Here is a 14,534-nt window from a genome sequence, read left to right as displayed (position 1 = left end):
CTATGTCATTAGGAATGAGCTACAGATTAAGCAACAAAATGAAATTAGATCTTGGACAAAGATATTGATGGGGATGGTTTTATTATTTAAAGTAACCTATGTACAATTCTCACTAGAATCACATTACAAAAGCTTTCCTTTGGGAACCAAGATGATTTTGAAGCTCTCTCAACTGAATGGCTCGTCTCTGAATTACTCCCAGGAGTGGTGATGGGTTGGCACAGACATGTCCTTTTGGGCATGGTCCTCCTCGTAACTGATGGTGTGTAAAATGGCTGGTCAGAGATACAGCCTGTGAGCCTGGAGCGCAGCCAGACACGCATTATGGCCTCATTAGCACTGTTCTCTCATCGACTGAACTCTTCACCAAGGGGAAGCTTCCTAATGTTCCTTGTACTCACTTGCCTTTAGCCACCTCACTTGATACTCACAATGGAGGAAGAGTGGGTATCAGTCAGGAGGAAGCAGATGGCACATTCAACTGGGATTCTGGACATTAATGAAGGGGCCGTTAAGAGACAAGGGCATTAAATGCTGAAGAAGGTGTGGAGAAAAGGGAACCCTCTTACACTGGGGGTGGGAACGCAAACTGATACAACCACTGTGGAGAACAGTGTGCCGCTGCTGCTGCTGCTCAACTGCGTCAGTCGTGTCTGACTCTGTGCGACCCCAAGACGGCAGCCCCCCAGGCTCCTCTGTCCCTGGGATTCTCCAGGCAAGAATACTGGAGTGGGTTGCCATTTCCTACTCCAGGAGAACAGTATGGGGATTCCTTAAAAAGACTAGAAATAAAACTACCAGAAATTCCACTACTGGGCATATACTCAGAGGAAACCAGAACTGAAAAATACACAGGTACCCCAGTGTTCACTGCAGCACTGTTTACAATAGACAGGACATGGAAGCAACCTAGATGTCCATCGGCAGATGAACGGATAAGGAAGGAAGTTGTGGTATATATACACAGTGGAATATTACTCAGCTGTAAAAAGAAACGTATTTGAGTCAGTTCTAATGAGGTGGATGAACTTAGAACCTGTTATACAGAGTTCTGAAGTAAGTCAGAACAAGACAAATACCACGTATTAACTGGGAGGGATTGGGGGCAGGAGGAGAAGGGGACGACAGAGGATGAGATGGCTGGATGGCATCACTGACTCGATGGACGTGAGTCTGAGTGAACTCCAGGAGTTGGTGATGGACAGGGAGGCCTGGCGTGCTGCAATTCATGGGGTCGCAAAGAGTCGGACATGACTGAGCGACTGAACTGAACTGAACTGAACTGATGGAATCTAGAAAGGTGGTACCGATGATCCTATATGCAGGGCAGCAAAGGAGACACAAAGAACACTTTTGGACTCAGTGGAAGGAGAGGGTGGGATGCTTTGAGAGAATAGCATTGAAACATACACATTACCACGTGTAAAATATCCAGGGGAAGTTGGTTATATCACACAGGGCACCCAAAGCCAGTGCTTTGTGACAACTTGGAGGGCTGGGGGTGGAGGGAGGCGGGAGGGGGTTCAGGAGGGAGGGGACTTATGTATGCCTATGGTTGATTCATGTTGATATATGGCAAAAACAATCACAATACTGTAGTTATCCTCCAATTAAAATAAATTAAAAAGAAGAGAGAGAGAGATAAGAGCAGAACTTGAACAACAAAGGATGCTGAGGCACTCAGTGACTGGCAGTGGAAGGATGCTATGCCATTATTTTCCCCAGGCCAAGAGTAAAAGGGAAGAGGAGGGAGTTATTGGACTCGGGAGTGAGGGATGAAAGTTTAGAACAGGGCTCACCCAACCGAGCCTGGAAGCAGTGGCTGTGGTGTCACGGATGTCAGAACTGAGCTGAAGTCAGGGGTAAGTGCACTCTTGAGCTTTTTTACCACATAACCTCTATTCCCTGGCTGAAGACTCCTTTGGATTAATCCAAACTAGGAACACAGAAGGCAATGAAATTGTGAGATGCAGTCTGAAGTCAGTCTCCTGGGATACACAGCAAAGTGTGAGAATGGATTTTGTGTGTGTGAGAGAAAGAAATTGCATATGATAATCACAAAGTGCAAATGTCACCAGTTTGGTCATGTGAAGCGTGGTTTAAGTGTCAACATCCTTGATGGTAGTATATGATTTGATACTTCTTTTTTTCCTTGACTTTCTTTCCCTTTTTTCTTTTTTCACCCCCACCCCTGTTTTTGGTAATACTGGTTTGTCATTCATGGAACTTCTCATTTTATAGTCTATAACAATTCTGTGAACAAAAGCCCGAGATTACAGAGTCAATCCCACTTTACCACACAAACAAAACAAAAACAACAATGAAAACCAACCAAATAATCCCCACCCTTGACCAAAACAGAACAAAACAAAACCATCAACATTTTCTTGGTAATACTTTCCTACTTTTTGTTAACAAACAAGGTAATCTGTTCCATTGGTGTTTTGAGGCAGAAATCATGATGTGGTTATTCTATATTTGATGAGTATAACAGTCAAGATATAACAAATTTTAAAGCAGGATGCATCTTTTAAATTTGGGTAGATTGGGTAGATATTTGGTAGATACTGACCTGTGGTCTTTTATACTGCAGGTTCTCAGTTCAGCTCAGTTCAGTCCCTCAGTCGTGTCTGACTCTTTATGACCCCATGGACTGCAGCACACCAGGCCTCCCTGTCCATCACCAACTCCCGGAGTTCACTCAAACTCATGCCCATTGAGTCAGTGATGCCATCCAGACATTTCATCCTCTGTCATCCCCTTCTCCTCCAGCCCCTAATCCCTCCCAGCATCAGGGTGTTTTCAAATGAGTCAGTTCTTCGCATCAGGTGGCCAAATTACTGGAGTTTCAGCTTCAACATCAGTCCTTCTAATGAATATACAGGACTGATTTCCTTTATGATGGACTGGTTGGATCTCCTTGCAGTCCACAGGACTCTCAAGAATCTTCTCCAACACCACAGTTCAAAAGCATCAAGTCTTCGGTGCTCAGCTTTCTTCACAGTCCAACTCTCACAACCATACATGACCACTGGAAAAACCATAGCCTTGACTAAATGGACCTTTGTTGGCAAAGTAATGTCTCTGCTTTTAATGGCAACCCACTCCAGTATCCTTGCCCGGAAAATCTCATGGACAGAGGAGCCTGGTGGGCTGCAGTCCATAGGGTCACAAAGAGTCGGGCACGACTGAGCCACAACACTAACACTAGGTTGGTCATAACTTTTCTTCCAAGGAGCAAGTGTCTTTTAATTTCATGGCTGGAGTCACCATTGTGGTGATTTTGGAGCCCCCTCCCAAAAAAGTCTGACACTGTTTCTCCATCTATTTGCCATGAAATGATGGGAGTGGATGCCATGATCTTAGTTTTCTGAATGTTGAGTTTTAAGCCAACTTTTTCACTCTTCTCTTTCACTTTCATCAAGAGGCTCCTTAGTTCTTCAATTTCTGCCATAAGGGTGGTGTTATCTGCATATCTGAGGTTGTTGATATTTCTCCTGTCAATCTTGATTCCAGTTTGTGCTTCATCCAGCCCAGCATTTCTCATGACATACTCTGCATATAAGTTAAATAAGCAGGGTGACAACATACAGCCTTGATGTATGTTTCCTCCTTTCCTGATTTGGAACCAGTCTGTTGTTCCATGTCCAGTTCTAACTGTTGCTTCCTGACCTGCATACAGGTTTCTCAAGAGGCAGATCAAGTGGTCTGGTATTCTCATCTCTTTAAGAATTTTCCACAATTTGTGGTGATCCACACAGTCAAAGGCTTTGGCATAGTCAATAAAGCAGAGGTTTTTCTGCAGAAGTTTTTCTGGAACTCTCTTGCTTTTTCGATAATCCAGTGGATGTTGGCAATTTAATCTCTGGTTCCTTTGCCTTCTCTAAAACCAGTTTAAACATCTGGAAGTTCATGGTTCACATATTGCTGAAGCCTGGCTTGGAGAATTTTGAGCATTACTTTACTAGCTTGTGAGATGAGTGCAACTGTGCGGTAGTTTGAACATTCTTTGGCATTGCCTTTGGGATTGGAATGAAAACTGACCTTTTCTAGTCCTGTGGCCACTGCCGAGTTTTCCAAATTTGCTGGCATATTGAGTGCAGCACTTTCACAGCATCATCTTTTAGGATTTGAAATAGCTCAACTGGAATTCCATCACTTCCACTAGCTTTGTTCATAGTGATGCTTTCTAAGGCCCACTTGACTTCACATTCTGGGATGTCTGGCTCTAGGTGAGTGATCACACCATCATGATTATCTGGGTCGTGAAGATCTTTTTTGTACAGTTCTTCTGTGTATTCTTGCTACCTCTTCTTAATATCTTCTGCTTCTGTTAGGTCCATACCATTTCTTTCCTTTATTGTGCCCATATTTGCATGAAATGTTCCCTTGGTATCTCTCATTTTCTTGAAGAGATCTCTAGTCTTTTCCATTTTATTGTTTTCCTCTATTTCTTTGCACTGATCACCAAGGAAGGCTTTGTTATCTCTCCTTGCTATTCTTTTGGAACTCTGCATTCAAATGGGTGTATCTTTCCTTTTCTCTTTTGCTTTTCACTTCTTTTCTTTTCTCAGCTATTTGTAAGGCCTCCTCAGACAGCCATTTTTCTTTTTCCATTTCTTTTTCTTGGGGATGGTCTTGATCCCTGTCTCCTGTATAGTGTCATGAACTTCCATCCATAGTTTATGAGGCACTCTATCAGATCTAATCCTTGAATCTATTTCTCACTTTCACTGTATAATCATCAGGGATTTGATTTAGGTCATACCATTACAGGTTCTGGTACATAGCAATTCCGTTTTCAAACGCTTCTGTTAATATTTGAAATCTATTAAAATTTATACAAGGATCAGAAGTATATTCAAACTCAAAATTATAGGTTCTTTTTCCCCCTTAAGCATCATTATCTTAAATACAGAATGGAGGCAGACCGGATGAAGAATTGAATTGATTACATTGACATAGAATTATCCTGCATTTCTTTTTTAGGATATCTAAACTTTTAATGAGCGTATCTGATTCACATTTATCAATCTGCCCCAACACTTTCTTAAGATAAATAAATACAGTGTTGATGTCTTCATACAGTTTTAAAAATTTCTCCAGTGAATGCCACATTACAGAGTCTGCATTTTTTTCTGGTCAAGATGGAATAACCAAAATCCGATTAGTGTTTTCTATGAAACCACACCATTTCTCCCTCCCAAACCCTGTAAATCTCCCACTCTAGATCTAGTAAATCAGAATCTGCATCTTAAAAGGATATACCAAGGTCATCTGCTTGCTCACTAAAGTTTGAGATTCACTGTTTCGTATAAATTTCTTCTTTCTTTTATCTACTATTTAACATTGGAGCAAAACAGCCCATTTGGTAAGAGGAGGGAGACCAGGTTGTCTTTTGTTCAGCTGCAACATTCAGATCATGAGTAAAAATGAATTTGTTTCTGTGGACTGAGAGTGTATTTTGTATGAGGGGATATGATAGAACTTTTCAAAATTTTTAAATTAAAAAAATCATATCCTAATTATTGTCAGATTTTGTATTTTACTGAAGAGTAGATGAAGACCAATGGCTGTGTTAGTTTCTGTTGTACAGCAAAGTAATTCAGGTGTACACACATAATACATAGATATATATCCTTTTTTGTATTCTATTTCATGCATGTTAAATTGCTTCAGCTGTGTCTGACTCTTTGTGACCCCATGGACTGTAGCCCGCCAGGCTCCTCTGTCCATGGGATTCTCCAAGCAAGAGTACTGGAGTGGGTTGCTATGCCTCCCTCCATGGGATCTTCCCGACCCAGGAATAGAACCCACATCTCCTGTACTGGCAGGCACGTTCTTTACCACTAGCACCAGCTGGGAAGGCCATATTCACCCTCACTCCAGTGAATGCAAAAGAAGGAAGGTGAGTAACAGGAAAGCCTCTTAGGTAGCTGTATTGTGTTAGGCTCAGAGAGGAAGATTTATTTGACCTTGAGAAGAATTGCTGTGGAAAGGCTGTCAAGTTCCTAATTGTTGTTTGTCTATTTTCTTGTCTTCTAGAGATGATTTCTAAAGTAGTGGTTTAAAAAATTTGCAACATGCCCCAGGATCTCCCTGAAGACCACTAACAGGACAACGGCTTGGGCAATGAGGAACGTAAGCCAGGGTTTCCAGCGGGTGTGTTGCTGCCTTTATTTCATTATACTTTGACTCAACCCCTGATGGATTCAGCTTCATAAAGTCAGAAAAAGAGAGAAAGAAAAGCAATTTATTCATGTTTTCACTGGAACTCGCTGCAGACATGAAATTTCTCTAAAAATGCAAATCATCTGGTGCAACACAAGAGAAACTCGGTAACTAAAGCTCTTAGAGGAAAGCCCTTTCCCAGAGCTAATGTTCTTCCGCCCAGTGATTGAATAAATCGATCCATTTATTACAACATCTTCACTTTAGTTTTTTTTTAATCCCTAGATGAATGTGTCTAAGGGTACTAGAGGACTTTTCTTTATCACTAAGAAAATTGATTACACTTGTTAATTTGGCTTTTAATCCTAGATATAGCAAAACAAATACCATAAACAAGTATACAAGAAATCAATATAGATCTGTTCAATATCAGATTGATCAAAAAAGGATTTAGTAAGATTGTAAGATGTAAAATGCCAATGTCCAAACAAAGCCCTTACTTATGCAATATGGCTTTAGACGAGCTCTGGATCTGAGAGAAACTATTTCTGAAAACAGAAATGGTGTGCTTTTGTTGCATTAGAGAAAAATCCCCAGAAGGCCTACCTATCCAAGGTATTTAATGTGAATATTTGTTTTTAAATGATTTCTTGTCTTTTGTCCACCCAATCTTGTTAATTCACAGGGCACCCTATCACAGGTTTTTCATGTTACATAAAGCCAGAATTACACTTAACAAGTGTAAGGTTGGTCATAAAAAATAGATAAAACAACATTCTTAAAAGCTCAGATATCACAAGGAAAGGTTGTCAGCCATTCTTTTCAGAGAAGGTGCGGACAATGAGAAATAAAAAGTATACACAAAGACTTCTGAAATGCTGCTTAGACCACCTCTGGGTCTAAAACGATAGGTGCTTTGTAGAACCCAAATAGCAATCCAGTTGCTCAGTGAACACTTTTGATTAAACATATTTTAAATTCCCCTTGTGTAAAAATGAGTGAGAAGAAGATTAATGCCACTTTACTGTTCAAATGACACAGATTTGAACAGGGCTTTTCCAATAGTGGGTAGAGCTTATGTTCAACACACACTGTGTCTGTCCACTGGTAATCCCTTTTCAGTTGTCATTCATTCAACAAATATTCACTGAGTACCACCTGAGTGAAAAATATACATTTGATAGTGTCAGATGCTGGAGTACAGTTGGTAGCAGTGTTCAGGTGAGATGGATTCAGGAGTCCATGGCTGGGGAGAGGGTTGTAGTAGAGGACTCGGTCTATAATCACAGCATGAGTCTCTGTACTCGTGCCTGGTCTTCAGAGAAGAAATGAGAGTCTTATGTACAATTTGTTAAAGCAATTAATAGTGCTATATGAAAGGACAGAAGGTTAGCACTCCCCTGGACAAGGATAGAAGAGGTCCTCAGGCCTGACAACACACATATGACTGCCAACACAGGAGACATCGGTTCAATCTCTGGGTCAGGAAGATCCCGTGGAGGAGGAAATGGCAACCCACTCTAGTATTCTTCCCTGGAGAATCTCATGGACAGAGGAGTCTGGCAGGCTACAGTCCAAGGGGTTGCAAAGAGTTGGTCAAGACTGAATGACTAAACGACAAACAACTATGAGGGAGCGGAGGGTCTGGAGAAAAAAAACAAAACAATAAGACATTAAGAGAATACATATAAATGCATTTAAGTGCTTGTATCAGGGAAAATAAGCCTGTTGGGTTTCCCATGGTCAGACTCAGAGTCTTTGATAGGTTGATTGGAGGGTCAAAAACTTGAGGAGCAAAGAATCTCTGTGTTAGAGTTTGTATCCTTAATTACACACCTGCACGTGTATTTTGACTTACAGATAAGTTATTTTTTAAAAAAATTTTGTGGTTTGAACAGAAGTATGTAATCACAATTTTTTGTAATCTTCAGATTATAGACTTTTCTCTTCTGAAAAGTAATATATTCATCCCTGTACCTTGCATGGTATCTTCAGTTCAGTTCAGTCGCTTAGCTGTGTCTGACTCAGCGACCCCATGAATTGCAGCACGCCAGGCCTCCCTGTCCATCACCAACTCCCAGAGTTCACCCAAACTCACGTCCATCGAGTCAGTGATGCCATCCAGCCATCTCATCCTCTGTCGTCCCCTTCTCCTCCTGCCCCCAATCCCTCCCAGCATCAGGGTCTTTTCCAATGAGTCAACTCTTCGCATGAGGTGGCCAAAGTACTGGAGTTTCAGCTTTAGCATCAGTCCTTCCAAAGAGCACACAGGACTGATCTCCTTTAGGACGGACTGGTTGTCCTTGCAGTCCAAGGGACTCTCAAGAGTCTTTTCCAACACCACAGTTCAAAAGCATCAATTCTTCAGCACTCAGCTTTTTTCACAGTCCAACTCTCACATCCATACATGACCACTGGAAAAACCATAGCCTTGACTAGATGGACCTTTGTTGGCAAAGTAATCTTTCTGTTTTTGAATATGCTATGAAGGTTGGTCATAACTTTCCTTCCAAGGAGTAAGCGTCTTTTAATTTCATGGCTGCAATCACCATCTGCAGTGATTTTGGAGCCCCCCAAAATAAAATCTGACAGTGTTTCCACCGTTTCCCCATCTATTTCCCATGAAGAGATGGGACCAGATGCCATGATCTTCGTTTTCTGAATGTTGAGCTTTAAGCCAACTTTTTCACTCTCCACTTTCACTTTCATCAAGAGGCTTTTTAGTTCCTCTTCACTTTCTGCCATAAGGGTGGTGTCATCTGCATATTTGAGGTTATTGATATTTCTCTCAGCAATCTTGATTCCAGCTGTGCTTCTTCCAGCCCAGTGTTTCTCATGATGTACTCTGCATAGAAGTTAAATAAGCAGGGTGACAATATACAGCCTTGACCTACTCCTTTTCCCATTTGGAACCAGTCTGTTGTTCCATGTGCAGTTCTAACTGTTGCTTCCTGATCTGCAGACTGGTTTCTCAAGAGGCAGGTCAGGTGGTCTGGTATTCCCATGTCTTTCATAATTTTCCACAGTTTATTGTGATCCACACAGTCAAAGGCTTTGGCATAGTCAATAAAGCAGATATAGATGTTTTTCTGGAACTCTCTCCCTTTTTCCATGATCCAGCGGATGTTGGCAATTTGATCTCTGGTTCCTCTGCATTTTCTAAAACCAGCTTGAACAACTGGAAGTTCACGGTTCACGTATTGCTGAAGCCTGGCTTGGAGAATGTTGAGGATTACTTTACCAGCTTGTGAGATGAATGCAATTGTGTGGTAGTTTGAGCATTCTTTGGCATTGCCTTTCTTTGGGATTGGAATGAAAACTGACCTTTTCTAGTCCTGTGGCCACTGCCGAGTTTTCCAAATTTGCTGGCATATTGAGTGCAGCACTTGTACAGCATCATCTTTCAGGATTTGAAATAGCTCAACTGGAATTCCATCACCTCCACTAGTTTTGTTCATAGTGATGCTTTCTAAGGCCCACTTGACTTCATATTCCAGGATGTCTGGCTCTAGGTGAGTGATCATACCATCGTGATTATCTAGGTCATGAAGATCTTTTTTGTATAGTTCTTTTGTGTATTCTTGCCACTTCTTCTTAATATCTTCTGCTTGTGTTAGGTCCATACCATTTCTGTCCTTTATTGAGCCCATCTTTGCATGAAATGTTCCCTTGGTATCTCTCATTTTCTTGAAGAGATCTCTAGTCTTTCCCATTCTGTTTTCCTCTATTTCTCTGCATTGATCACTGAGGAAGGCTTTCTTATCTCTCCTTGCTATTCTTTGGAACTCTGCATTCAGATGCTTATATCTTTCCTTTTCTCCTTTGCTTTTCGCTTCTCTTCTTTTCACAGCTATTTGTAAGGCCTCCCCAGACATCCATTTTGCTTTTTTGCATTTCTTTTTCATGGCGATGGTCTTGATCCCTGTCTCCTGTACAATGTCATGAACCTCAGTCCATAGTTCATCAGGCACTCTATCTATCAGATCTAGTCCCTTAAATCTATTTCTCACTTCCACTGTATAATCATAAGGAATTTGATTTAGGTCATACCTGAATGGTCTAGTGGTTTTCCCTACTTTCTTCAATTTAAGTCTGAATTTGGCAATAAGAAGTTCGTGATCTGAGCCACAGTCAGCTCCTAGTCTTGTTTTTGCTGACTGTATAGAGCTTCTCCATCTTTGGCTGCAAAGCTGATTTCGGTGTTGACCATCTGGTCATGTCCATGTGTAGAGTCTTCTCTTGTGTTGTTGGAAGAGGGTGTTTGCCATGACCAGTGCATTTTCTTGGCAGAACTCTACTAGCCTTTGTCCTGCTTCATTCCGTATTGCAAGGCTAAATTTGCCTGTTACCCCAGGTGTTCCTTGACTTCCTACTTTTGCATTCCAGTCCCCTATAATGAAAAGGACATCTTTTGGGGTGTTAGTTCTAAAAAGTCTTGTTGGTCTTCCTAGAACCGTTCAGCTTCAGCTTCTTCAGCGTTACTGGTTGGGGCATAGACTTGGATTACTGTGATACTGAATGGTTTGCTTTGGAAATGAACAGCGATCATTCTGTTGTTTTTGAGACTGCATCCAAGTACTGCATTTCGGACTCTTTCGATGACCATGATGGCTACTCCATTTCTTCTGAGGGATTCCTGCCTACAGTAGTAGATATAATGGTCATCTGAGTTAAATTCACCCATTCCAGTCCATTTTAGTTTGCTGATTCCTAGAATGTCGATGTTCACTCTTGCCATCTCCTGTTTGACTACTTGCAATTTGCCTTGATTCATGGACCTGACATTCCAGATTCCTATGCAATATTGCTCTTTACAGCATCGGACCTTGCTTCTATCACCAGTCACATCCACAACTGGGTGTTGTTTTTGCTTTGGGTCCATCCCTTCATTCTTTCTGGAGTTATTTCTCCACTGATCTCTAGTAGCATATTGGACAGCTACTGACCTGGGGATTTCCTCTTTCAGTATCCTATCATTTTGCCTTTTCATACTGTTCATGGGGTTCTCAAGGCAAGAATACTCAAGTGGTTTGCCATTCTCTTCTCCAGTGGACCACATTCTGAGTATATACTTAATGTTTCCTGAATGAACACAGCTTGTAGCTTATGATTTAGTTTTAAAAATTTGACAAGTTATAACTGGAAGCTTGGGATTGACATATACACACTACTACATATAAAATAAATAACTTATTTATTTTATATGTAGTATATATGTACATATATATATATATATACCCATCCTGTATAGCATGGGTAACTCTACTCAACACTCTGTAATAACCTATATGGGAAAGAATCTACAAAAAGAGTGGATTGTTTATAAGAGTACACTTTGCTCTACCCCTGAAACCAGCACAACATTGTAAATCAACTACTTCGATAAAAAAAAATGCAATATATCATTGACTGAGGAATGGATAAAGAAGATGCAATACATATATAGAATGGAATATTACTCAGCCATAAAAAAGAATTAATGCCATCTGTAGTAATGTGGATGTGTGGAGAGTGTCACACTGAGTGAAATAACTTAGACAGAGAAAGTCAAATATCATATGACAGACTTATACGTGGAGTAAAATACGACACAAGTGAACTTACCTCCAAAACAGAAACAGACTCACAGACATGGAGAGCAGACTTGTGGTTGCTGAGGTGGAGTGAGGGAGGGATGGACTGGGATTTGGGGATTAGCAGATGTGAACTATTATATATAGACTGGATAAGCAAGGTTCACTGTATAGCATGCTGCTGCTGCTGCTGCTAAGTCCCGTCAGTCGTGTCCGACTCTGTGCGACCCCATAGATGGCAGCCCACCAGGCTCCCCCGTCCCTGGGATTCTCCAGGCAAGAGCACTGGAGTGGGTTGCCATTTCCTTTTCCAATGCAGGAAAGTGAAAAGTGAAAGTGAAGTCACTCAGTTGTGTCCGACTTAGCGACCCCATGGACTGTAGCCCACCAGGCTCCTCCATCCATGGGGTTTTCCAGGCAAGAGTACTGGAGTGGGGTGCCATTGCCTTCTCCGCTGTATAGCATAGGGAACTATATTCAATATCCTGTGATAAAGCATAATGGAAAAGAATATAAAAAGGAATATATATGTATAACTGAATTATTTTGCTGTACAGCAGAAATTAACACAACATTGTACATCAGATATACTTTAATTAAAAAAAACTCAACTCTGCTTATACCAAAAATTGTGATATAATAAAATATTGCTTGGCACAAAGTAGATGACCAATAAATATCTATTGAAAAACAGAATAAATGACTTATGTCTGCCCTTAAAAGTTCAGGTGAGAGCACAAAAGATAAAGACAAAACCATTGGTCTGAAAAGCCAGCTAATTTACAAAAAAGTTCTCCAGCAAGATCTATAGATAACTCTTTAATGAATACATAAGAAGAACTCAATTTTAAAGAACTTGCTTTCTTCTTAAATACATTATTTTCTCATCTTTCTAGAAAAGCAGAAAAAGTCTAAATTCTTAGTTAATATATCTGAAGTGCTTCAGAGAAGAAAAGGGATCTTTATGCATAGTTGTTAAAAATAATTTAAAACAGTTAAATTTGAAAGAATTACTTATTTTCTGCAGGGAGCATTATACTTATTTTGCAATTGAAGTATGCTTGATTTACAATGTTGTGCTCAGTTATACTTACATACATTTCCCCAGGTTATTTTCCCTGGTAGGTTATTGCAAAATATTGAGTATGGTTCCCTATGCTATACATTAGCTTCCGGTTATCTACTTTATATATGGTAGTGTGTATATGTTAACCCCAACCTCCTAACTTATCCTTTTCCCCCTTCCCCTCTCGTAACCATAAGTTTGTTTTCTATGTTTGTGGGTTCATTTCTGGTTTGTATATAAGAAAAAAACCCACTTATTCAAAATTTGTTTCTTTTCCCTGGTGGCTCAGACAGTAAAGAACCTGCTTGCAATACAGGAGACCCAGGTTCGATCCCTGGGTCAGGAGGATCCCCTGGAGAAAGGAATGGCAACCCACTACAGTATTCTTGCCTGTAGAATTCTGTGGACAGAGGCTACAGTCCATGGGGTCGTAAACAGTCAGACACGACTGAGTGACTAACACTTTCACTTTAATGAAAGAAGGTTTAAGCTACACAAAGTATCTTAATTTTATGGATTCCATTGTTTTAAAGAGCAAAGAGGATATGGAGTCACTTTTGTGCACTGCAGTTATGTAATTGTATTAGGCATAGAGGACAGAAAAGAGGAAGATAGCAGAGTTGGAAGACCGCTTTTCCTTACTACACAAATAACCTCCTCCTTTCAAGTTCACCTTTGGTTCTCTTGCAATGTGGCTGCGGGAAAGAAAAAGTACCATATTTCAAAACTGACAATTTATATGTGGAAAGACAATACATAAATTATGTTTTAATGAATGGGAAGCTATTAAAAATGATGACAATACATATTCAGATGACACAAATTACTGGAAAAGAATTATTTTTTACGGTTAATCCCATTAAGAATGAATTAAGTTGAAGAAAAATATAAAATAAGATTTTCAGTGATGGTGAGTGAGTGAGTGAAGTCGCTCAGTCGTGTCCAACTCTTTGCGACCCCGTGGACTGTAGCCCACCAGGCTCTTCCATCCATGGGATTCTCCAGGCAAGAATACTGGAATGGGTTGCCATGTCCTTCTCCAGGGGATTTTCCTAACCCAGGGATCAAACCCAGGTCTCCTGCATTGCAGGCAGACGCTTTAACCTCTGAGTTACCAGGGAAGCCCACTTTCAGTGATAGGACTATATCAAATTTTTTAAAAGGCTACATCAAATTTATAAGTATATATACAATATATAATTATATGAATATTTAATATATAACTAGTAGGGATAATAATATAAATATATTAAAATATGTATAGTATAGATACAAAGTATATATATGTATACATATATGTATATATTCATTGCAATTTTTATTTAAGAAACTGGGAGTAAAAAACCAAATACTTCATTCAGTTTAAAGTTGTGTGAATCTAAAATTTGTATGGAAATAAAAACCTTGAATAGTCAAAGCAATCTTGAGAAAGAAGAATGGAACTGGAGGAATCAACCTACCTGACCTCAGGCTCTACTACAAAGCCACAGTCATCAAGACAGTATGGTACTGGCACAAAGACAGAAATATAGATCAATAGAACGAAATAGAAAGCCCAGAGACAAATCCACACACATATGGGCACCTTATCTTTGACAAAGGAGGCAAGAATACACAATGGAGAAAAGATAATCTCTTTAACAAGTGGTGCTGGAAACTGGTCAACCACTTGTAAAAGAGTGAAACTAGAACACTTTCTAACACCATACACAAAAATAAACTCA

General features: G+C 40.2%; 1 protein-coding gene and 1 non-coding gene across 5 annotated transcripts in view; one reads left to right on the top strand and one right to left on the bottom strand.

Annotated features, from left to right (window-relative positions):
• TTC29 (tetratricopeptide repeat domain 29) overlaps positions 1-14,534 on the bottom strand; it is a 273,994-nt gene that overhangs the window by 10,717 nt on the left and 248,743 nt on the right. The window lies entirely within an intron of this gene.
• Positions 7,538-7,665, top strand: LOC139176865 (U6atac minor spliceosomal RNA). Its single transcript, XR_011561345.1, has one exon. It is a non-coding gene; the product is annotated as a U6atac minor spliceosomal RNA (small nuclear RNA).

Source organism: Bos indicus, chromosome 17 (genome assembly GCF_029378745.1).
Source record: "Bos indicus isolate NIAB-ARS_2022 breed Sahiwal x Tharparkar chromosome 17, NIAB-ARS_B.indTharparkar_mat_pri_1.0, whole genome shotgun sequence".
In the NCBI taxonomy this organism is placed as follows: domain Eukaryota; kingdom Metazoa; phylum Chordata; class Mammalia; order Artiodactyla; family Bovidae; genus Bos; species Bos indicus.
The sequence above is the reverse complement of the archived record's forward strand: the minus strand, read 5'-3'. Positions and strand labels throughout refer to the sequence as shown.